The following is a 25,419-nucleotide window of genomic DNA, read 5'->3' as shown; positions in this document are numbered from 1 at the left end:
ATTTGACAATTATAAAATAATGCTTTTAATTAAAAAAAACAAGTTCCTAACTTTAGTCTGATGCAGTCATCCGAATCATTTATTTTACTAGCTATTAAAGTTTTAAAATTATAGATGGAGGGTTTCAATGGTCTTTTACTTCTGAATTTACTGTCTGAGAGAATACTCCATTGTGACTGGATAATTAGTCTAATGAATGACATTTCTGTTGCTGTATACATTGATATCCCCTTGATTTGATGTTAGATTTACCCTGTCATTGGGAAAGGGGAAATGCATGGTCTTGCAATCCCTGTATCTTTGTATTAAGCTTTTTTCAAGGTGATGAACATCATTGTTTGTCACTAACCCCAAAATCCACCCAATTTACTTGAAAAATATTTATTTTGTGAAAGCAAATGCGTAGATACATATATGTTAACATATGTATGTGCTGACTATAGCTTTAATTGTGTGTGATTAATGTACATGTGAATTAACATATACACATACTGACTATACCTTTAATTCCATGAATGCAGTGTTTGTCTAAATATATTGTAATGCACTGTTGTTTGTTCAAGGCATTCCACCTGTAATCATTCTCAATTATATTTATCACTGAAATTTGTGTGATAAATGTCTAGTTTACACGTTTATTCATTTAGTCATAATTAAATGCCAACTTCATTTCATTCACTGGACCCATTTGGGCCATCAATAATTTTTTTTTCCAAATTGGCTAAAATTGATCTCTTACTATAGTCTGCAAGATGTATTGATTATAATGCTTTGATTACATTCTTGCTTGATATTAAGAATACATCTAGTACATTGCTTCATTGCACAGAGAACTACTGTTGAATTGCCTAATTATAATTGTATAATTATAAACATTGCTTCAGTTTGCAGTAATGGTTTTTCACTTACTATCAGAATATTAAACAACAAATTTTCCTGATTTCAATTTTTGGCCACTCATTTTAAATACATACACAAAATCAGATGTGCTTTCACAAGATGAGTCAATCTGTTCAAACATGAACCTTAAATCTGGGTCAGAAATAAAGGCATCTATATGGATTCATGTTCACTTGAAACTTTTTGAAATTTATTTGATAAAAATCTGTTTTCTTAAGTAACGATTTGTGTAGCAGATCTATCTATAGAGATCTGTGTGTTTTTATAGCCATTATTTTCCCTTTATCTGCACAGTTTGCTTTATTAACTAGAGTTCAGAAAGCTATCAAAATAAACAGCAAAGTTTGCAAAGCAGATGCACTGCCTGAAGTCTGTGCATTTCTGGAATTGGGAGAAGCTCTAAAACTAGGTCATGTACTCGAATATTGAAGTTTCATGACTGTTAATCTTATATAAACTACATTCCAGTGTACTTGACCAAGCTAGCAGTGACTGGATATGTTTTGGTTTGTTTGTTTGACTCAATTTCAGGATTTAAAATACGTACAGAAAATTAAAAGTGTTCCCTTTGATTCTCACATACTCACCGACTTAATTGGTTGAGTCGTACAAGTTAGCAACATTCTCTCCCTACTGTGGATGAGATCATTGGGCTGTGACAATAAGGCTATGAATTGCTAGGTTACAGTCAGATGACACATTAATGGTCACTATGCAGTGCTACTGATTGATGTTGGGGGATTGGATTGATACTTGGTTTATCTACAATTCCAGGTAATACATGCACAATGACTATTGTGGTACCAAAGGTTACACTGAACTGAACCCCAGCAAGAGGTCAAAGCTTTCAGTTGGGAGATTCAAACTGAAGTAAAAACATAGTGAAAAAGACTACATTGTAGAAATCGCAAAGCACATGTTTAACTTCAAATTCTGCACTTATTGTTAAAATGCAATTAAAACTGTAGTGCACTTATTAACAGATAATTTGATTCTTGACAAAATTTATTATATAATTTATTATATTTCCTTATTTGACTTTTTCATATTGCACTTATGTTCTGATATGTTGAATTTGATTTATTCATGTTGTCTGAAGAGTCTAGTGTGAAGGCTAGTTTGTTTTTTTGGGAGACTACTGACTTGTACATTGCTTCTTTTTTACTACAATTGATGAGAAGCTGTCAAACTTTAGAATATTCAGTCAGTAATATTGTACATTTAGTTAGCTGTCTGGAAGTAACATTTAAAACCCAGAATTAAATTTCTGGACAGAAGCCCATTTCAAATTTGAAAAGGTATTTAGCTACTTGTCAATTTGCATGCAAGTTGTAACTTGAACATTTTGAGCGCTGAAATTCATTCTCTCCCACTGCACTTTTTTTTGATTTCCGACACCAATCATTCTTTTCACCCCACTGACTGCGAATTCCAACAGGGCTAAATTGCGAGCAGTTTTGTGGTTTTGGCCCCATTACCACGATCCCTATGATAATTGCTGCACACTCGTAATTGACTTGGCAATGTTGCAACTCTTAACACAGAACTCTACAAGTCAGCAGAGAGTGATTGTCAAATGACTAGTCTGGGCTGGATTCAAGCACAAACTCTATTAAGAGAGCGATATTTGTATGGTCACCCAATACACCATCTACAGCTGTTCAATTTGAGGCATGAAAGCACAGTTTCCATATGGCTCAGCTTGGTTTCAGTTCTGCTCTATTGTTGTGGACAAAACGTGGTCCGTTTTATATCATGCCCCAAACCAGAAATTGGATGTTCATCTGGATGAGGAATGTTTAAATTACTACTGAAGGGATGTTGCAATTGTAGGTCTTGCAATAGATTGTTCCCCAAATATTTATTTCAAAATACTCCCCTCAGATTTTAACTTCAAACAGTTTTTAAATATTAAAACCATGATGATAATCACCAATAGATCAAACTACTACTGTGAATGGGAAACATTATACTGGATCAGTGTACTTGTTGCTTCTAAGCAATGTGGTACCCATAGATAATGCCACCTATTGGCAGACATTGATTTCTTGTCCTCACTCCTTTAATATACTTGAATTTAATACATCAGCTGTGTTATTATAAGGTAGTACTTAGTACAGGGAGCATTAAAAGGATCATTGTCACTAAAATGCACATATATCTCCCCAAGAAAATAGCTCTCAAAGTGTCAATAGGTAACCAGACCTTCTGTTCAGTAAATTGGCAAAAAAATTGGGATGAGGGTGAGAGAAGGAAAAATAAATTCTATGTTGGCCAAATAAAATATTCTATGATTTATGATGCTCAAATGGGCAAAACGTAGATTGCTGTACATTCATACCAAATATTGCAGAATTCGGAATGGGTACTCAGTGCCAGTGATCAGGAGCAATCAGTGAAATTTAATTTTGGGTTAGTTTTAGTTTGAAAGAAACTCAAAGGGTGTGTTTTTGTTTCTATTCCTACATAGATTTGTTGGGTTTGTTTCATAGAATCATTAGACTTCTCATATTTTACACTCTGAATCATCATCTGAATAAATTAAATACTAAAATATTGCTTTTGTTAAACTTGTAAAATACTGGCAGCATAGTAAAAGACAGTTATTATGTTTAAAGCTCAGGAATGTCTTTGTTTTAGGAGTTTGCTTAGTATATTTGGCAACGTTGTTTTATGGATCTCCACAAGGATCATGACAGTACTAAAAACACTTAGTGACAAAATATTTACAAATACAGTTACTTAGCAATAATGCTTCCAGAACATAGACATACATTTAGGATTCTCAGATTTTGAACTTAATTATATAAAATTCCCAAATACAAACTAGCAATTTTTGCTCAATTTACTTTGAAATCAAAACATTAAAACTCATAGAAACACAAGAACAAGCAGCTGTAACAGATCCTTTCGTTAAATACACTGCAATGATTTAGTCACACCTGAACCCTGCCTCATGCAGTATTAGCAAATGGCTCATGGACAAGAGGAATTAAGCAACTGTTGCTTCAATTGCGTAGGATGATCAGCTCACGACACTGTGAGCTGCTGCTCAAGATGACGGTTGGAGCCATCATTCTCTTTAATTTTAGGTAACTACAGGGTCTAGTGTGGGAGAGGGAAACCACTTCCTGGTCTAATTAGAAGAGTCAGTTGTGATTAACAAGATATAGTTTGTTGAATGTTAGCAGCTAGCTACAGGTTGCATTGGTATGGTAAGCATGGATCTTGAGACTTTGAGGGCTGTTATGACGTAGTGGTGGAGTCCTTACCTCTGAATCTTGAGACCTGGGTTCAATTCCCACCTGCTCCAGCGGTGTGGTATAACATCTGTCAACAAGTTTAAAAGGAATCTAGAGACTTTGTGCTACAGGGCTCGTGTGGTGCAATGGAAATGTCCCTACCTCTGAGCTAGGAGGCAAAGGTTCAAATCCCATCTGCTGCACAGTATGCAGTAGCATCTCTGAACAGGTTGAATAGGGAACTACCAGATGTTACGTCTCATCCCTTTGAGATCCAAAGCTATTCTGTCCATAAGTCCACAAGACATCATTATACTGAGTGAAGTTTATGATACTTCTGACTCCTAACCCCTCGGGCCTTTACAGACATATATATGATTGCTTCCACTTACTAATAACAACGATAAATATATGCATTCTGGGCCTTGGCTTTTTAAAACATGATTTTAGCACAATGTTTAGGATTTCTCAGTTAAAATAGGGAAAGCAATTTATTAATCATAGAATCGTAGAGCCCATACAGTGTGGAAGCAGGCCATTCAGCCCGTTGAGACTATACTGACCCTCCAAAGCGCATCCCACTCAGACCCAGCCCCTGCCCTGTCATATTTACTTTTGCCAATCCACCTAACCTACACATATTTGGTCCCATCTAATCCAAATAGCCAAATAGCCATCCAATGAATGGGTAAAACCTAGAAAAAAAAACATGAATGTTGAGGTCCACTGAAAATTTAAATGCTTAAAACTGTTCTTTACACTTGGTAAAATGTAATACTTGCAAATTTATTAATTAGATGTTAATACAAAGCTTAAATATTGCTGAAAAAAGATGTGTTTTCTCAAAGCATTTTGTCTTGCCCTCATCAGGATAATTCACAAAAATGCCAATTCGATGAGGAAAACCCACATTTGCACTGCAAGAGATGGCCCTGAAATTCATACAGCACATTACCCACCTGTGTAATAAGCTGAACACCCTTTTACATTGACTGTAGCATCTTGCTAATGATAAATGCCACTTATGTAGCCGCTACATAGTAACAGCACGAAACAGCTAACTTAACCTGGTGCTCAAACCTTTGAGATACCTAACCCTTCCAGGGTACTCTTGAGCTATTTTAATCCTTTGTGATGGTTACATCGTGTCTCCAGACATAGTTATGGGCAGACTCTTTGGAGTTTTTTTTAAATGGGGAGAAATAATGGGCACTGCACCCTCTCAGAATGATTGTTGGAAAGTCAAGTGAGTTTGTGGTTTCTGAACTGAGAGAATGAGCGTGCTTTTCCCCATGCAGCGGTGGCAATAAAGGTGGCAGGAAGGGGCAGATAATTGGGTGGATTCTTCTTGGAAAGACACTCAGAATCTTGCTCCACCTTTCTGCCCCCTCAGCAATTAAGTTCTGGGTAAGAAGGTCTGTGTATGACCTCACCAATTAAGGTCCTTTAATTGGTCATTTAAGAGCCACCTTAGGGCCTCATGCCAACCCTGAGAAAAGTGGTTGCTTTTCCCAACTGGGAAACTAGGGTTACGTGCTGGTCTGCTTCAGGTGGGGGGAGGGGCTTCTCAGTGGCAAAGCTCCTGATTGTGTGAAAAACATGAAAATACTTAATTGTTACTTGGTCTGGTGAGACTTATCGCTGGTGAGATTCATCACTCCTGCAGTTGCCTGCCCTAATCCGACGAGCACAGTGCACTCACTCCCAGCCAATCTGTCTGGGAGGTTGCTTCAGAATGCAAATGGCTTTTCCAGGTGCATACTGACCATCCATCTCCATGAAATGGAAGAGATTTCACAAATATGGCTTCCAGATCTCTCTGGGCCATGAAGATGGAATATCGAATGAAACTGTTCCAGGGATGGATTGGCATGTTGCTGGATCATCAATCATACCCCCTCCACCATTGAATCATACACCCCACCATTGGTTATCAATCACCCAGCTCCAAGCTCTTATGCGAGCAATGGGAGACATTGAAAGCTGTCATCGCTTGATTTAAACGAGCTGGTGGGGAGAGCTGAGACCTTAAGGCCACAAAAGAGCATATCTAATCAGTCTGAAGGCACAGGACAAGAGGGGTGAGTCAATGCCTGAACAACCAGTCAATTCCGGCAAGTGAGAGAGAGAGAGAGAGGCTGACTTGTTTTCACCTGCAAAGGTTGGTCTGTACAGAAACTTAACCGTGATCTGTGCTGAAAACCTGGAGGCTTCGATCTTCCATTCATCTGAAGAATCATAAGAGAATATCCATACAGACCAGCAAAGTGTGGCAATTTGGAAATTTGATCACATGGTTTACTACTTCCTGCTAATAGCTTTGTTTGCAGAATTCATCTTTATTTGTATTTGTCCTTGAGTCTGAGGGGTATTGTGTAAATAAACATTTTTCTTCTGATTTAAACTTACTGTGTGGCCTGCTTCACATTAATTACTGAACAGCACACTATTCAAGGCGTTCAAAATGTTGTCTGAAACATACTTGGTTCCAGACAACTGAGAGTTCAGGAGAAAGGAATTATTCCCCAGTTATAACAACCTATCAAATGATTCTGACTGTTGTTTTAAATCTATCATGCAAAAGTGAGGACTGCAAATGCTGGAAATCAGAGTCCAGATTAGACTGGTGCTGGAAAAGCACAGCAGGTCAGGAAGCATCCGAGTAGCAGGAAAATTGATGAAGGGCTTTTGCCCAAAATGTCGATTTTTCCTGCTCCTCGGATGCTGCCTGATCTGCTGTGCTTTTCCAGCACCACTCTAATCTAGACTTTTAAATCAATCAGCTTAGTGAAAAATGATTTTGATTTCTTAATAATTAAGTGAAAATTAAATTTAGTACTCAGTATCAAACTACGTACAGGCTTGCTTTTAAGCTTAAGGAAATTCTCTTAAAATTTACTGATCGACCCCATGAAATAAAAATTATCATAAATCATGACCATTCCAATGCAGGAAGATGGAACTTCCAACACCAAGACCATACCATGGCAGTCCAGAATAGCTACAGACACAAAAGTACAATGGTAGTCTGGTTGTGGGGTAGTATGCTTTCAGGAAGTGCATGGAAATCAACTCCTACCAGGAACACTTCATAGATAATGCATTCCTCTTCATATTCAGTTACTGTCATGTTGGAAGTTCAGGGAAGCAAATCATTTTTATAACTGGCCGTGTAAGAAAGTTTGACATCAACCAGGGCTTCATTGATATTCACTTCCTTCACTGCTGACATAGTGTGTACCCTGTACAAGATGCACTGCAGTAATTCACCAAAGCTTTTTCAGCAGCATCTTACAAACCTGCAACCTCTACCACTAAGAAAGAACACAGCAGCAGATGCATGGGAATGCCACCACTGACAATTTCTCCTCTGAACCACACACCACCCTGACTTGGAGCAATCTTGTCATTCCTTCAGCTTTGCTGGGTCCAAATTCAGGAACTCCCTTCCTGACAGCCATGAGGGAGTACCTATTCTAGCTAAATACCACCTGCCCCAGGGCAGCTAGAGATGTGCAATAAATGCTGGTCGAGTCAGTGATGCTCATGTCACTTGAGTGAATAAAGAAAAATATTTGTGCCAATATAATACTGAATTAAGTATTAACTTTAAAAACTCATTTTCCTCATACAAAGGAACCCATGTAACCAGTCAGTTTGCATAAATGGGGTTCAGACCACCTTTGATGGTAACGGAAGAAAATATAAGTCTAGTTTCCCTGGTATCATTCCTCCCTGCCTTAAGTTTTCCTATTGCAGTCCTTATTAAGGTCTGCTAGTGATATACTTCAGAATGTTCTGAACTTAAATATGTGGCTGTAATTAACAAAAGTTGAATAGTCTAACAGCAAAACTTTACTCACTATGTTGTCATCTGGTGGACAGTCCTGCAGCCATTGTAGGAAATGGAAATCACTCTGGTCCCCATAAATGTCAGTCATGCAGTTTGAACTACACATGTTGTTAAAAGAAATGAAGGATAAAGAGTAAATAAAACAAGGAGGAAATAGATGAGACAGAAATTATTTTGACAAAGAACTAAATAAAGTAAAGCATGACAGAGAAACAAGTGATCTTGGCCAATAAATCACCTTTGTATAATTTAGCAAATGAAATAACTATACCAAGAAGAAATAGTGAAAGGAAGTTGGGAATGAAAAATACAGAAATAAGAAAATAAATTGTATACTCATACACACACTTGGGAATGCAGAATTATTTTACTGCAAGAAATGAAAGCAAATTAAATTAAGATCATGAAAATATTTTGGAGTGAAAGATATACCCATTTACCATCTGGTAACTGCTATAAGCTGCTTCTGCTCTTCTCATCTGTCTGTTTGTGTGAATGACGTAATCAATATTCTTGTTGACAAATGCTTCAAACCTTTCTTATTCCTTTCAGATACTACCAGTCCTCCACTGGTTACCATGTCTGTTGTCTTATTTCAACTTCAGCCTATCACACCTATTCAATATCTTGATCAGCTTTACAAATACTTCCCAAACTTAATCATTGCAAGTGATCACTCAACATCTCCTATTAGAGTTCCAAGTATAACTTTGTTAAAGAGACATAAACCGAGGTATTCTTATTGCTGTAGTTTTCATATGTTCCTTGTCACTTGAAAAAGCTGAACCTCAGATGTTAATGCTTCCCTCTGTCCTGATGGCGCTGATATTCACTCTCAGAGAAACCTTGTTTTATCAGCCCCCTTTTCTTATCCAATTCTGACCTTGTTCCATAGCTCATTTGTGTGCATGGTTGTAATTCCCATCAAATGTAACTCTGGAGTACATGCCTGGTCTCAGATAATACCTCTGCTTTTATTCAGTGCTTCTGTTTATTCTCCAAGTGTGTCCCTTCAAATTACCTCCTGTCTCATATCTTCTCTTGAATTGAAATCAACGTGTTTACAGTATTCCAGAAAAGTTGTCTTCTGATAGCTAGATCCACTATCTTTTTGATCTTCTCAAGTTTTGAAAACTTCTAGCAACTCTCATAATAGCAACTCTCGGTCAATTGAGGGATTCCCCAGGACTTGGTCCTTGCTGCTGCTTTGTTTCGGTGATGATCGCCTTCACTCATTATCCAATTCGAGCCATTCATTTGTTGGTAACTCCACACATTATTTCTCAATATCCTTCAGACTGTTGGGTCTCAAAAGCACAAAAGCTCCAGTTCTCTTTCAGAGAAATGATCTTGATATATGTTATGTACCTTTAATATAAAATGCACCAAAGTTAAAATGACAGCAAACTCAAAATTCACAAAGTCGAGTGCGTTCCAAAGTTGAAAAGTTTGTTGGCAAAGTCATAGAAGTAACTGGTGGTGAGCCTGACCTGAACATTATCATGCCTCAGGTGAGGGGAGAGATTGAGAGGGAGGATCACTCATGGTAATCACAGCTAATACTGTTTGTGTCACTTTGAATCACAAACCTGCCATTCAGCTAATTGAGCTAGCTACCTGTCCAACTACAGGCTCACTGAATAGCTGAGCAGACTTGATGGGCTGAATGGCCTACTTCTATTTCTGCTAGTAGCTCTTACGATCACTCAAGTTGGTATTGACTAATCCAATTTCAGTCCTTCATTAATCGAAGTATAATTTCAAATCCTGGCAAAACATCCTGGTGTACTTGGTTAGTCAGTCTTCTGCACTAACCTTTTTCATAGTGAACAATTGAATATATATCTTCTGAATTCACCTGTAAATTTAACAGCAGATAGTAAGTAAACCCAGCAAAATGTTACGCATAATAAGAGACCATCTTGCAATTATTTTCCTTGACACTACTATATACAAAAATATCATAATAAAGCAAGGGCTTACTGTACATTTCACTATCACTTTCAAACTGAGCACAATTTACTGTCCTCATAAATTTTGAACAGCTGTGGTTTTCCACTGAAAATCTAATGGCAAAGACAACAATGTACTAGTGTGTGAATTTTGTCCTTTTTAAAAATTTGGAACACTGTTTTGTTGTGTTTGCCCATCAGGCTTCAGACCATCTGTAGTGTTATACTGATGAGATCTGTGTCTGTTTCTGACTTAGGTAATTACAGACGCTGTCAAATTGACCATGTTATCGATCCACAGTCAAACTGGAAGCAGGACTGTCAATTCTGCTGCTCGGCATATGTAAAATGCTTTTCAGTTTGATTGTTAGAATCACCAACCTAAGTTAATATGGTAATAGAATCAAGATAAATTGAAGATGTAGATAGAAATTTACTTAAGTACAATCATTTCTTTTCATTTGCAGTTTGAGAAGATTAAAAGTATTACCAGGCTTTCCTTTTCTTTCTGTTTTCAGACAGACTACTTAAAAGGGCAATGATTTTCATTCAGTAGTGCAGTTACCTGGGACGTACTGATAGCTTTTAGTACTGTGCAAGCATATTTTGTGGGAAAGGAGTTTTTGTATAGTTCGTTAAACTTGAAAGATAATTGTCAAAATATATCACTTCCAACAAAATTAGACAATTAAATGAAACTGAGGTGCAAGTTTCAATAAGATTCTGTCTTTCATTTTGTATTTAGAGGGTTTGAAATTCAAATATCGATCAAATGTTAACTTGCTGATAGTTCATATTTTTATATCTTATCTAACAGAGAAATCGGTCATTCGCTGGCTGTGCCGATGTTTTACGAAGTAATTTCTGGGCTTGATCTAATTTTTATTGTTTATTTACATTGGTGCAGTTCAGCGTCTCAGTGGTTTTAGAAAGATTGTCATTGACTGCAGTGTATAGGGGAGATTTTAACATCTCTCACGTGGAAGAAACAGAATCCGGTCTAACGACTATTTTAATTTGAAGTCTAGCCTGAGGCTGTTAGATGATGTTCACATGCAGCGCAGTTGGGGACAGAAGAACAGGCTGAAATGAGCATGTTTGTCAGTTATTCTTTTAATTTTCTTTATGAATCCAGGAGTGCAGAAAGGTTTTAGGCACCTGTGCACCAAGCTCTTATTCCTCACCCTCTCTCTCCCCCAAACCTAACCTTCAAGCCCCATCTCTCCCTGCAATGTAAACTGGGTGTTCAGAACCATTTCTTTCCTTCCATCTGATCACCCCTTGCTGCTCACTACCTCTATTCCCAGCTGGCTTCATGGTGATCACTGACTTAAGATAAGGAGTTGAAACTTGGAAGATAAATATCCCCTGGATCTTGAGTTGCTGGTGAATTCAAAGAGTTTGAAATTCAAGCATTCTTCAAATATTAACTTGCTGATCGTTCATATTTTTATATCTGTTGATTGTTTGTGCCCCAATCCTGCTCCAAACATGATTCATGAATCAACTTGTTAAAGGTCCTCATGTGTATCTGAATAGAACTCCTCTTACCAACTCAACAGAAAATTTTGTAGATGGTGTAATCAAGACACATTGCATTTTTCTTGAAAAAATATCTATTCACTCATGGGGTATGGATGATGCTGGCTGGCCGGCAGTTAATTGCCCAATCCTAGTTGCCCTTAAGAAGGTGGTGGTGAGCTACCTTCTTGAACCATTGAATTAATGCACTTGGTAACATATTAAATTGCATAACTTATGAACTCTTCAGCAGTTTTATTTGCACTAATAACCACGAAGTAACTGTAGTCCTCCATAGAGAGAGATGACGAGTGATGAGTTTAACCTGAGGGTCACCACTCGTCAAGCAAGGGGCTAGGTTGAAAAGGTGGTAACTATGTTAACAGGCAGTGCATAAAAACAGCATTATTTCCTTTGGATGCTATCTACAAATACATTATTAGATAAATCAATGTGTAGAAAAGCTACTTGAAACTGTGCAATATAGTGGTTTAACAAGAGTAGGAGTTCTTAATGCAAGGCAGATTGCCAGCATCCAGCTGCCAAATTTTTCAGTATCAGTGCTGATGAGATATAATCAAGGAGTGTCCTGTCAAGTAGTCTGGAGAGCGCTACTTGTTGGGAATGTGTTTCAAAGAGCAGCTGCAGACTCTGCGTTTTACAGGTGGGGTAAAGAGTTAGCCAGAGTGAAAAAGTTGATGTCAATTGTTTCAATATGTCCTGTGACAGGCTATCAGCAACAGTGCGACAATATCGGTCAACACACAATGAGTGAATTCTGTTAGCCTAGTCCAGAGAATATTCTATGTTTTTCAGAAGTGGAGAAGATTTACAAATGACAGTCAAAGCAATAACTAATCAAACATCTGTTCACTTTTCCTGGTTCTTTAATATTTAACTTTGATAGTACCTTACAGCAGCTCCAAAGCTGGGAAGTAGCCAGTGATATGTGGTTTAGTCTGCAACCAGGGAATTAGAAATTTGCAGGCGAGGACGCCTGGGGCTATAAGGAACATTGGAGAACTTCCAAATATTGCTTTTGGATGGCTGCCAATCTTGACATGTTTAATTTTATTTCATTACTGTTCACATTTTTACTTTATTTCTCAAGATGCAAAAACATCAATTATGTACAGAATACTTTTAATTGTTGCTATATATTGGTACTTTTAATTCCAGGAGAATGTTGTTTGAAGGTGCTCAATTCTGGACCTTTTCATTGTAGTGCACTTAATTTAGAGTGTGAAGTTATTATGACAGACATTTCCTAATGGAAAATTAATTTAATTGTAAACCATAAGCATTCTCCGGAGGTTTACTGAATTATAATGTCTTGATAGAGATGTGTGGGACATGTTTTGATGAGGGATGAAGTAGAGAAAATCATGTCAAGTTGTAGTGCACTCTAAAGTAAAACTAAAATGTAAACTGGCTGAACTTGCTCATTGCCTGCCACTACATGAAACCACTTGCTGTTTTTTGAGTCACTTAAGTGATTGTTTTAATATAGAGGCAGCAATATTGCATCATGTTTTACTACAAACTTCACATCCTTTATGGACAAATAAGTCTCAGTAATACAATAGAAAAAAAATCCAGACCGATATTGGTAATTTCTTATTTGTCTGAAGATCGTTATCTTATTTTATATTCGAGATTTCAATTCTTTTTTTCAAGTTAAACTTAATTTTATATTCTACCCTCCTTGTGGGGAAAAAAGACTTCTGAAAAGTGAAATGATGACTTGCTTCATTTTTACCTTGCTAAATGTCAAGGTGATGTTCTTTTAAACATGAACAATTTTTGACATATTGGTTTAATTTACAAGGTGCCTTGTAAAGGCACTGGTATTGGACACAATTCATAGAATCCTGACAATACGGAATGAGGCCATTTGACCCACTGAGTCTAAAATCGACTCTCCAAAGAGCATCCCACCCGAACCCAAGCCCATACCATGTCCTATAAACCCATATTTACCATGACTAATCCACCTAGCCTATACACCTCTGAACACTGTGGGGAATTAAGCATGGCCAATGCACCTAACCTGCACATCTTTGGGCTGTGGGAGGAAACTGGAGCACCCGGAGGAATCCCATGCAAACAGGGAGAGAATGTGCAAGCTGCACACAGACAGTTGCCTGAGGCTGGAATTGAACTAGGTCCTTGGTGCTGTGAAGCAGCAGTGCTAACCACCGAGTCACCATGCTGGTGGTTCTCTTGATTTGAATAATGGTTCCAAACTATGAGAAAACAATTGGGAGTAAGTAAGTTACTTATTCTCCTTCCTGTAAGCCTGTCTTAATTAAATATCTTGTCTGATGTGGGATTTGCATTTCAATCGTCAAAGTTAACTTATTCATCTCTAAGTTCGGAATCATAGAAAGCGGCCACTGGGTTGATTGACTGCACAAGCCAAGAACTAAGTCAATCGGCATCAACTGACTCTCTAGCATTTAAATGGTCTATAGCCCTGTAGATTATTGACACTTGAGGTGCCTGTCCAGTCACCTTAAAAGGTTTCTGCCCCTGCTATCCTTTCAGTCAAAGAGTTCCAAATCCCTATCAGTCTCTAGATGAAAAAACATTTCTGTTTCTCCCCTCTTAACATTCCATTCATCACTTTAAAGCTATGGCCCCTCGTCACTGCCCTCTCTGTGAGGGTGAAATGGCCTTTCCACTCCACTCTATCCATGCCCCTCCAATTCTGGACATCTCAATCAAATCTGATTTCAGCTTCCACTGTTCCAAGGAGAATAACTCCAGCCTGTACAATCTTTCCTCATAGCTGCTCTTTGGTAATGTCCTTATAAAATACCTCTTTACCTTTTTTTAATGCACTTGCATACTTTGAGTAACGAGGTGATCAAAACTGCACACAGTATTCAAATTGTAGCCGAACTAATGAATATGTACAGTTTTAGCATAATCTTCCTGTTCTTATATTCTGTACTTTGCCTGATACCTTATGCCATTTTAACTACCTTCTTGATACAATAAACTCTGAACATTCACTCCAAATCCTTCATTTTGTGTATACCCTCCATTCCCTCACTTTCTTTATACTTCTCAGTATTCTGCTATTAACTTTGCATCCCAGTGCCTTATTTGACCGTACACGTCTCTGGGTCAAATTCTATTTGCCACTTTTCTGTCCAGCTTGTCTGTCCATTTATATATTCTTGCAATTTACAGCTATCACCATCATTATCAACCATGCAGCTAAGTTTTGTGTCATCTGCAAAGTTGATCATGTGCCCTACATTTACATCTACATCATTAACATATTTCCCCCTAAAAAGCAGGGGACTTAACATTGGGCTCTGCAGAACTCACTGGTAACAACTATTCAATTGCTAAAACATCCGTCAATAATTACCCTTTGTTTCCTGCCACTGAGCACATTTTGTATCCAGCTTGCAACACTCCCTTGGATCCCAAGGGCTTTTACTTCAGTCAAGCAGTCGGTCACGTGAGACCTTGTCAAAAGCCCGTTTAAAACCAGGCTTGCTTTCTGTTTGAAGTGTGAAAGCAAATCAGTAAGGCACATTTTGATTTCATAAAACAACCTGGGCATCTGTGACAACCATGTATCACAGAAGGTGATAAGTTTGTTTCAGGAATGTTGTATAATTTCTTCACAAACCAAATAATTTCCACTGGTTCCCAGTTAATCTGGCTGTAGCACCACTCTGTGAAGTTAACTGATCAATTAGCAGAGAAGATGGTTGTGATTGAGCCATAAAAATAGGTCTTCTAACGAGCACAAATGTCTATTTCCATCGGTTTATTAGCATGTAAACACAACAGCCAACCATACTTCAACATTGCTTGCACAAGTACAAGTATAGTTGCAGAAAATCTAAGACAAGTATTCTTCTATAATCTGTGCACTTGTCTTCCCAATTGGTATGAGAAAAGTAATGTATGTATGCACAAAGCCTTGATCGATACATTCCGAGTAATCCACAGAGATATAACTGAGTTGTATGATGTTTTGCATGAACAATTACCTCAGCCTGATTTAGCCTCTATCATTTGCAATACCATTTGCTACTTCTCTCATCATCTTTTGAGAGAAAGAATGTTTATTAATGTAATGTGCAGAGAAATGAATTTTAATTTACCCTTGTACTGCTCTCTTATGCTAGAATGTTAAAGGAAATCCTTATTATTACATATTAAATATTTCAAAATGAATACAATGCAAATGCTTCAACTGCTTCTTGCAAGTAATTAAAAGGACAACCATAAAAATTCTTGTAAGTTTGTCCTGTCTAATGAAGACAGGGGTATTAATGCTTTGAAAACAAAATTATTTTCTTCTGTTGCCTTTTTTACAGAATAAACTTCGAGTTACTTAACTTTTTTCTCTTAATGCAGTTGTGGATGCACTTTGATTTGAGTTCACACAAAATTACCATTGTCCTGTTGCGTTGTTCACTTTAGGTTTACGATCCAATTTCTAAAAGCCCATGGGCGTGAATTCCATACACTCGCATGCTTTTGCAAAACTTGCAGTCTGGAGCATTGGTTTGCTTAGAATTTTTAAAACGCGAACAGTGCTACTTTTGTTTGAGTTTTCACAAAAAATGTTCACATTCTCCATTTATTATTCTTCACTACAATGAATAAATCAGGAAATCACTTGTCTGTTTAAGAGATTTCTTTCCATACCAAACGTGTTTCATTCTACTCTCCAAAACTATGTTGCTCCCACATGATGTTTCATTCATTGCTTTTCCCCTGGCTGTCATCGGTTTTATTAGCATTTCTCGCTTACATTCAGTAAAAGACTTTTGGATAGAGATACCATCTGGTTTGTTACTAACCCAGAAAACTAGATGATCTAATGTTTAATGTCTGTTGTTCACTGGGTTACTCGATCTCCAGATTCAATCTGATCTAGCTAGGTTGGGAAATGAATTGGTCACATTTCCAGTCCTTTGGAGCATTTGGTTTTGTGTGACCTGGACAGTTGGCTATCAAACACCTCAGCAATTTTAGAAGACATTTTTCTGAAAAAAGAGGAGATTGTGTTCAGTAAAGCATCAGGGCGAACATCTCAGGTCTTTTTGCATATGTACCCTTGTTGAATATTAACAAGAACATTCAGCTCAGGACAGCGTTAACTAAATGAAGTAAGATTTATTTTACCACAGGGAAGCCTGTCTAAAAATCACAAATGACTATTCTTAAATCAGCTTTAACTTTGTACAACATTCTTCTCTTTCCTTTTGTGGCTTAAACACGGATCTAATCCATAACAGAAGTTAGATGACCTTAGGCAGCCTTCCTTTCCAACTATTTTTGTCCAGTTTTTAAAATATAATATTTATTTAAAGTTCAAAATACAACATGCTAGTACTGGACAGGTCACCACTCTTAATGGTGAAGAATGGTGCTATTTCACTCTCGAGATAAGGGAGTTCTGAGTCCAGAGACAGATGCTAGTATTTAAGCCATTAGCACATTATCTACAGTTTTAAGTGTTTGTGATCTTTTGGAGTCTTGGCTGGTTTACTTACCTACAAACTGGTTTATTTAAGGATGCAAGCACAGTAACTCAATTTAGTTTGTTGGGACTGAAGCCAACTTTCAATTGATAATGTTCTCCTTCCTGAGTTTCAAGTTTTATTTTCTATCCATGCTGATTTTGTTAAATGCTGTGTTTACATTTCTCACAGAAAAAAATATTTTTACATTACGCATTGTGGCATTTTACTTCCAGAATTGTTAGGGTTCCAGTCTAAATGAAAGCAAATCAGTATTGAAAGGCATAACATGATATGGCTAAGTACTGTACTGCATGGTATTTAAATATGTATTGGCAGTAGTCAGTCTGACGTCTGTAAAATTGTACATCTGACTATAATACTTGGGTACATCTGTTTTAATGGAAGAGTTCTTTCTGATTTATCAAATTGTTATTTGTGTCAAAATGTGTTACACAAAGTACCCTTCTCCCATGAAAATTAGCTTCAGGAAGATTTAGCCTAATTGCCAGTAGTCCTGTTTCAGCTTAAACAATAAAAAAGGACAGTTGTTGATCTGAAACATTACTGGGCCTGAATAGAGTGAAAGACCTGAATTACCAGAAGATACATGCGTCAGCTGTGAAAACATTTCAGCCAGTGATAATTCATCCTCTTTACAAATGTCTATTCCAGTAACTCTTTCAAACAGGCCTCCGTTTGCATCAACACTACTCATTAAATAAATAAAGTATAAATCGCACAGTCAATAAAACAAGAGATGTTCCAGCTAATTATATTTCTTTAAATGTTTCTTAAATTATGCTGTCAGACATTTTTCATGTTGTAATCAACATCTGTATTGTATCCATATGAGGAATAAGTCTTGAAAGTTATTTTGATAAAACATAGAAACATACATATAAAATATGTTAGTTACTTTTTAACCATCTCTTGCCACACTGTTGCCGCACAAGCACATAGCAACCTTCTTTTGGCTGCTTACCACTTTACCTGGTGAATCACAACTGTGCAGGATTTGCTTAGGGTGACTTCTATCTCAAATTTTTCTTTCAAGGTAGGGAAACATCTGGCCTACATTCATTGCCTCCTGTTAACCAGCCAAGGAGAAATTAAGATATTGTCAAATTCTGCTAAATGTGTGCTCGATGCCAATTGTAATGGTTACTGAAGTGGTCACTGAACGTTAGTGTTTCAATATCACTAACATGGGCTTCACCGCAGTTACTCTACAGAATCCACATGTTACTTTGACATTTTGTTTTAATTGAGGATGCATTATTGATAACCACTGCTGATTTGAACAGCAACATTAAAACTGAAGAATTTGGAGCTTTATTCTGAATGTTTTGTTATATGGAGTTTAGCCACAGATCAACCATGATCTAATTTAATGATGGAACAGGATTGAGGTTTGAATGGACTCCTCTTGTTCCTGTGTGGTGGAGCGAGACTGGATAGTTGCTTCCATTGTAACCAGGAACAGGACTTTCGTGAAATAGAATACTAGAGTATTCTTCCACAGAGGACATCAGGTAAAGAGAGGTCAATGGAATGTCCACCTGTATAGGGTTTGAATGTAATTGTTGCGATGACTTGTTACAGCTGTAAGGACATTTGTTAAATCTGGGACTGCTGTAGACCGTTTTGGCATCTTGCCTAATAGGGACTGCAACTGGAAGCAGTTCGAAGAAGGTTTACCAAGCTATTTCTGGGGAATTAGGTGGATGTCATGTGAAGAAAAATTGAACAGCTTGGGCCTAAATTCATTGGAGTGTAGAAGAATGTGAGGTAATCTTATTGAACAGTAGCATTCTGAAGGGACTTGAATCTCAAATTGGGGTGTACAATGTAAAAGTAAGGGGTTTGCCTTTTAAGATGCAGGAAAGGGGAATTTTTTTGTCAGAGGGTTGTTAAGATTTATAATTTTTCTAACCAAAGTGCAGTGGAGTTTGGAAGATTATTGAACATTTTCAAGGCTAAGTTAGACATATTTTTGATTGACAAAGAAGTTGAGGGGTTGGGAGACAGGCAGGAAAGTGGAGTTAAGCTTACATCCCGGTGGGTCATCATTTTCTTGAATGGCAGAGCAGGCTTGATGGCATGAATGGCCTACTCCTATTTCTTGTGAACTTAAGACCACTTAGCTTCTTACGCTTATTCTTAAAAAGAGCTAGCCAATGATTTCTGTTCCTCTGCCTTTTACTTTCATTCTTTTTTTACATCACTACCTTTTCAAATATTGATCTACTTCTATATTAAGACTATAATGAATTCCCTTTCACCATTATTTCTGACAGGATATTCCAGGTCCTGACAGCTGTGTTTAAAAAATTCTCCAGGCCTCTGCCTTTGTTCTTTTGATGGCAATTCTTTTGCTGTCTAGTTTCTGACTCACCAATCAGAATATCTTTTTCCCAATGTACCTTGTAAAATTTCTTTTGCCATTTTGAATATATTCTTTTGATTTCCTCTTACCTACTCTGCTGCGATGAAAAGAGCCCAGCTCCTCCATCGAATGTTCCCTCTAGTATAAGAGTTTCTGTTCGAAATCTGTATTTGCTGTCTGTAGTTAATTCATGTCTTTCTGACAAAGAATTAATTCTATCCAGTATTATCACCCGTAGATTAGAAGTTTAAACTCTACTGATGTTAGCCTGCCTGCTTAATTATTCATTACAAAAACCGAAATTGCTGGAAAAGCTCAGCAGGTCTGGCAGCATCTGAGGGAGAGAAGTCAGAGTTAACTTTATGGGTCCAGTATCCCTTCCACAGAACTTATGGTAGCTTAGAAAAATTTGTTTTTTATGCAGAAAATAGGGTGGGGGTGTGTAGTAATAAATGATAAGTGGGGACAGAGCCCAATTTGGGCTTTTCCAGGAATTTCTGTTTTTGGTTCCTGATTCTCAGCATCCGCAGTTTTCCAGTTTCTGCTTAATCCATTGTTCAACTGCATCAAATCAACAACCTTCAACTCCTTCCATATCAGAGAATGTTAGGGACTCTGGTCAGAGTTTTCAGACATGTGTCTTTGGCTCCCTGTTTCATTGCCATTTGAAATTCAAACAATTATATTCTGTAGCAATTGCTTATCTATGGCTCTCCTTTCTAATAGTTTAACCTCTTTCTCCCATGCCTTTTCAATTCCAGTTCCTCACTCTTCGGTGAAAACAAAGAGGAAATACTCATTTTGAATTTGTGCCATTCCTTTATGCTTCTTGAGAAAACTTCTTGTTGCATCTATCGATGGTACCCTTTCTTTAAACATTAAAACATTAAAAAAAGGAAAAAAAAATGCTTCTGCTTTGCACCTAGTCAGCTTCACCTTGTCTTGTTTCTCTGGAGGTTTCATTGTGGGATTTTAAGATTCCCTATTCTACCCTCAGCACATTCTGAAAATGATCTAGCTGCTCCAACCCATTTCAATTTGTAACTTATAGTTAATCTTTTTTAGTGACACAATCTGTCACTGAGCTAATTGTGCCAAATTCTGTTCAATACAAACCTGGAAAATGGAACTTCAAAGTAATTGCTTGTTTAGACTCCAGGTTGTAGAATGCAGTAGATCCATTCACATTATATTTCGTGAAAGGGTTGGTCTGTACACTCATAATTGTCAAGGTTTCTAAAGTTGTTATTTTAAAATCAAAATAATTTACTTTGGAATAAAATTGTTAATTACCTTTTTACTGAACCCACAAACTATATGCATTTTTACAATTTTATGAGTAAATGTCATCAGACATTTTGCTTCTTTAACTCACTTTTTACTCCATGATGGAATGTGAGAGAAATCTTGGTTAAAATGTGTGGAATCCGAAGTACTTTATTTCTCTATTCAAGCCCCGTTTTCCCATGCAGACTTCATTTTGCTTCCACGTAGTAGTTGTCCTCTTGTAGTGAACCTTGGGAAGACACTGCAGATTTGATTTTGATTCTAAATTTGCAGGAACAATCAAAAGCCGAGAGTGATGACTATGAGATAGTGAAATGGAGGGCCAGTGGGAAAAAAGCAATCAAAATGGTCTGAAATCAGGTCCAGGTGAATGAGGAAAGATGGGGAGGTTGGGTGAGAGTGTTAATAAAACTGAGCTTTGAAGCTGACAGTGATGTTTCAAGGGCAAGCCAGGACTAATGTAACATGCTAGGGAAGAAATCCAGTGGGACTTTGTGGAGTATGGGTGTGTGGTGAGAGAGATTCTGCCAGCCACATTAGGAGGAGCAGAAGATCAGGAGAATGTGTTTCTGCATGTTTAGAATTACTTTGCAAATTGTGGGATGGGTTGTGTACCTTTGTTTTTACATATTCATGGGATGTAGATGTCCATGCAGAATTACATTCTTCATCCCATTTTACTTTTTCAAAAACTTAAGCCATTAATCATTAAATTGATGAACACAAATTGTACATTTAAGCATCGCTGCAGATAGAAAACCTGTGAATGCATTCCCTGTGACATGTGCATGACTAGATGTCCCTAACAAATCGTGTATGCAGTGGCAGTTACAGAGGCCACCAGGATTTTAATGTTTTGTGGTGGTTGTTAGTTCTGTCTTTTAAGTAATAAAGACGATTAAACAAATTATCAGTATTCTGCGTACATCAATCTATTTGTTGGCTTTTTAAACAAAACATTTCTTAATCCAATGGAATGTTAGTGTATTTGCTGGGTTTTTTTTCAATGATATGTACCTTGTAACCTAAAGGCTATCTTTAATAGTTTTAAAACAACAGTAACTTGATGCTGAAACACTTCTTTCGTGTCAACCGTTCAGGATCAGAGAGTTCTGTTAATGCCATCCACTTCAGTCTCCTTGCACACTGAAAAGAAACATAGCTGTACAAAACAAGTGACTGTTACTGAAATCTTTCCACTGTGCCTTTATGTTTCCATTGTAAAATGAAGCGCTCACTAGTGATCAAACGTTTAGTCTTATCTCATCATTGAGCAAATGCTCAATCATTTCTCAAAAGTTTTTCTCATAAACAACAAAAACAAGGCGTACATTTGTGTAATAAGTGCAATTCAATAAGTCAAGGACTATTTCCTAACTAGGTTCGGCATTGTCCAATTAAAATTATAAGTATGACATTTAGTGGCACAAAGTGAAAGCCTATTGAAATCTTTAAAAGACACTTTTTATAAATGACTTCCTCAATGGGAGCTCCCTGACAATCAGGGTTACAATTGTAACTATTCAACATCCTTGACATATCCATATGTTTAGCCTTACCAGATCCACAATAGCAGAAATGGTCGACGTGAGACTGACTATTTAATGAGAGGTATATGAGAGAACATCTTGCGCAAACTCAATTTGCTTCAAAGTGTCTGTGGGGCTTTTCAGGTACCAATCGGAATGTGTTACAAATTAGATCATTATTGGTACATTAACAAATGGGGAGATTGAAGGAACTCTGTAAATTCCTTGTTTGGTTTATTTTTATTTTCCTCGCTAGGTGCAGAAAGCCATTGATGGCTTCTTGTTTTTGATCACGGAAGTGTGAATGGAGCCTTTTTCATTCTTCGCATCTTATCAGAGGCAAATAGTAGTGTCAAGAGAAAGAGGACAAAGGTCAGATGGAGCCCCCATACCCAGATTCTGTAATCTGTACAAAAAAAACTTGGTCCAATAGGGTTAGTTACAGTTGTCAAGGAAATATATAAAGCATGTTTAAGTAGAGGCTTTATGTCTGATAACTTTTGCAGGTGGATCAAAGACATATGCCCATTATATTCTGGAAGTTAACTGAATTTCATTATTAGTGCATAGAAAAGGGTGATGTTACTTTTAATAAATATGTTTCTCATTACGGTTGTCAACGGCATTATTCAAGCTAGTAGAGGACAAAAGTATGATAAACGGCGCAGATGTTTATACTGTATGTTAGTTAATTACTAAGGGTTTATAGTTCGCCAGGAACAGCAGAATCAGATATATCACTATAAAATATAACACCCGCTACCCTCCAAAATCAGATATATCGCTACAAAATATAACGCCCTCTACCCTTCCAAAATCAGATATATCACTACAAAATATAACACCCGCTACCCTCCAAAATCAGATATATCACTACAAAATATAACTCCTTCTGCCCTCTTTTGGGGTGAATTGTAAACTGTGGTGAATACTGTCTAAACCATCCTCACAATGTTTTTTGATTATAAATACCTATTTGTTACATTGTCATCCTGTAAAAACAGTGCCTGTTTTTTTCTAAACTTATTAACTGGAATCTGCCATTGCCAGAAAAGAGCACGTACATTATCTCAAGATAGATTGCTGTCTTTTTGCGATTTAAGTGCACGTAGCTGAACCTCGTCTACTCTGCCATAGATTTCTCTTCATCTAGATTAGTTACAAAAGTGACAGGTTGTAGTGGGAAAATATTCTGAAATGATTTTCCATTCACTTTAATTGCATAGAAGCCATGCAGCAGAGTCTCCTACTCGTGCCTCGTTGTGATATGTACTCAACGGGTGACACATCATTTATTTCAAAGATATACCTTATTCATAAAAAAAACTTTTTATACGTACATAATCATTAGAGCCAGTTTGCTCCTGTAAAGTGTTTGCGTATGAAGAAACAAGCAAACATTGGAGTTTGGCTCTATCCAAACAAACTAAAGACATTTCTTTAATTACACGACTACATTTATGTGCATTTGAGACATTAGGAGGGTCCAATAACTAAATGGACCCCTATTTAATTTCAGCACTAAGACCCCTAACAGAGGTTGTAACAGGTAACACTGTTTGGGGAGATGATTAGTACTCCCAGCTGATTGGAAAATTCCCGTTTCGGTGACTCTTGAGTTGGTAATGATTCTTGGTTAACCCAAGTTGAGAAGAGTTTCCTTTCAGAGGATTTATGCTGTTACTCCAGATTTTGTTTGTGGGCTAATTTTTCAGGATGGGAAAGAAAGTTCTGATTACACAGCAAACCCATACCCTTGCTTATTCATAGAACCCCTATAGTGTGCAAGCAGGCCACTTGGCCCATCGAGTCCACTCCCACAGCCACTTCCGGCCCTCACATCATCGCTGATGCCACACGCTCAGTGACTCCCGCCGCCGCTACTGCCATGATCACCACCACTTCCACCCCCACCAGCGCCACTCACCTGCATTCTGCTGACACTCCCCCCACAGACCCCACTGTTACTATCCCCATCCCCCAGAACCCCGAGGGGAACATTACCCCTGCTCATGCCTCCACCCCCATTCCCCCCACCATCACACCCACTCCAGGTACTGGCTCCGTCCCCACTCCCAGCTCCACACCCGCACCAGATCCCAGCTCCCAGCCCTGCCGAGTTTTCACCATCCCTCCAGACCTCCCACTCACTGAGGACGAACGATCAGTCCTCAGCAAAAGACTCACCTTCATCCCCCTCCGTCCACACATCAATGAATTTAATACACGCCGTGACGTCGAACATTTCTTCCGTCGCCTCCGCCTCCGAGCTTACTTTCACAATCAGGATTCCCGCCCACCTTCCGAGGACCCCTTCGCCCACCTCCAACACACTGCATCCACCTGGACACCCCGCGCTGGCCTATTACCCGCCCTCGACCTCTTCATTTCCAACTGCCGCCGGGACATTAATCGCCTCAACCTGTCTACCTCCCTCCCCCACTCCAACCTCTCACCCTCACAACGCGCAGCCCTCCAATCCCTCTGCTCAAATCCCAACCTCACCATTAAGCCAGCGGATAAAGGGGGCGCAGTGGTAGTCTGGCGCACTGACCTCTACACCGCTGAAGCCAAACGCCAACTCAAGGACACCTCTTCCTACTGCCCCCTCGACCATGATCCCACCCCCCATCACCAAACCATCATCTCCCAGACCATACAGAACCTCATCACCTCAGGAGATCTCCCACCCACAGCTTCCAACCTCATAGTCCGGGAACCCCGCACTGCCTGTTTCTACCTCCTTCCCAAGATCCACAAGCCTGACCACCCTGGCCGACCCATTGTCTCAGCATGCTCCTGCCCCACTGAACTCATCTCTACCTAACTCGACACTCTCCTATCCCCCCTAGTCCAGGAACTCCCCACATACGTTCGAGACACCACCCACGCCCTCCACCTCCTCCAAGACTTCTGTTTCCCCGGCCCCCAACGCCTCATCTTCACCATGGATATCCAATCCCTCTACACCTCCATCCGCCATGACCAGGGCCTCCAAGCCCTCCGTTTTTCTCTCCAGACGTCTCCAACAGTACCCTTCCACTGACGCTCTCATTCGTTTGGCCGAACTGGTCCTCACCCTTAACAATTTCTCCTTTGAATCCTCCCACTTCCTCCAGACCAAAGGCGTAGCCATGGGCACACGTATGCCTGTCTCTTTGTTGGCTATGTAGAACAGTTGATCTTCCGTAATTACACCAGCACCACTCCCCACCTCTTCCTCTGCTACATTGATGACTGCATTGGCG

General features: G+C 38.4%; 1 protein-coding gene across 3 annotated transcripts in view; it reads left to right on the top strand.

The window, feature by feature from the left end:
* Nucleotides 1-25,419, top strand: part of emid1 (EMI domain containing 1) — a 343,266-nt gene that overhangs the window by 12,490 nt on the left and 305,357 nt on the right. The window lies entirely within an intron of this gene.

This window comes from Chiloscyllium punctatum, chromosome 17 (genome assembly GCF_047496795.1).
Source record: "Chiloscyllium punctatum isolate Juve2018m chromosome 17, sChiPun1.3, whole genome shotgun sequence".
NCBI classification, from domain to species: Eukaryota; Metazoa; Chordata; class Chondrichthyes; order Orectolobiformes; family Hemiscylliidae; genus Chiloscyllium; species Chiloscyllium punctatum.
Note: the sequence above shows the minus strand (reverse complement) of the source record. Positions and strands in the feature narration are given on the sequence as shown.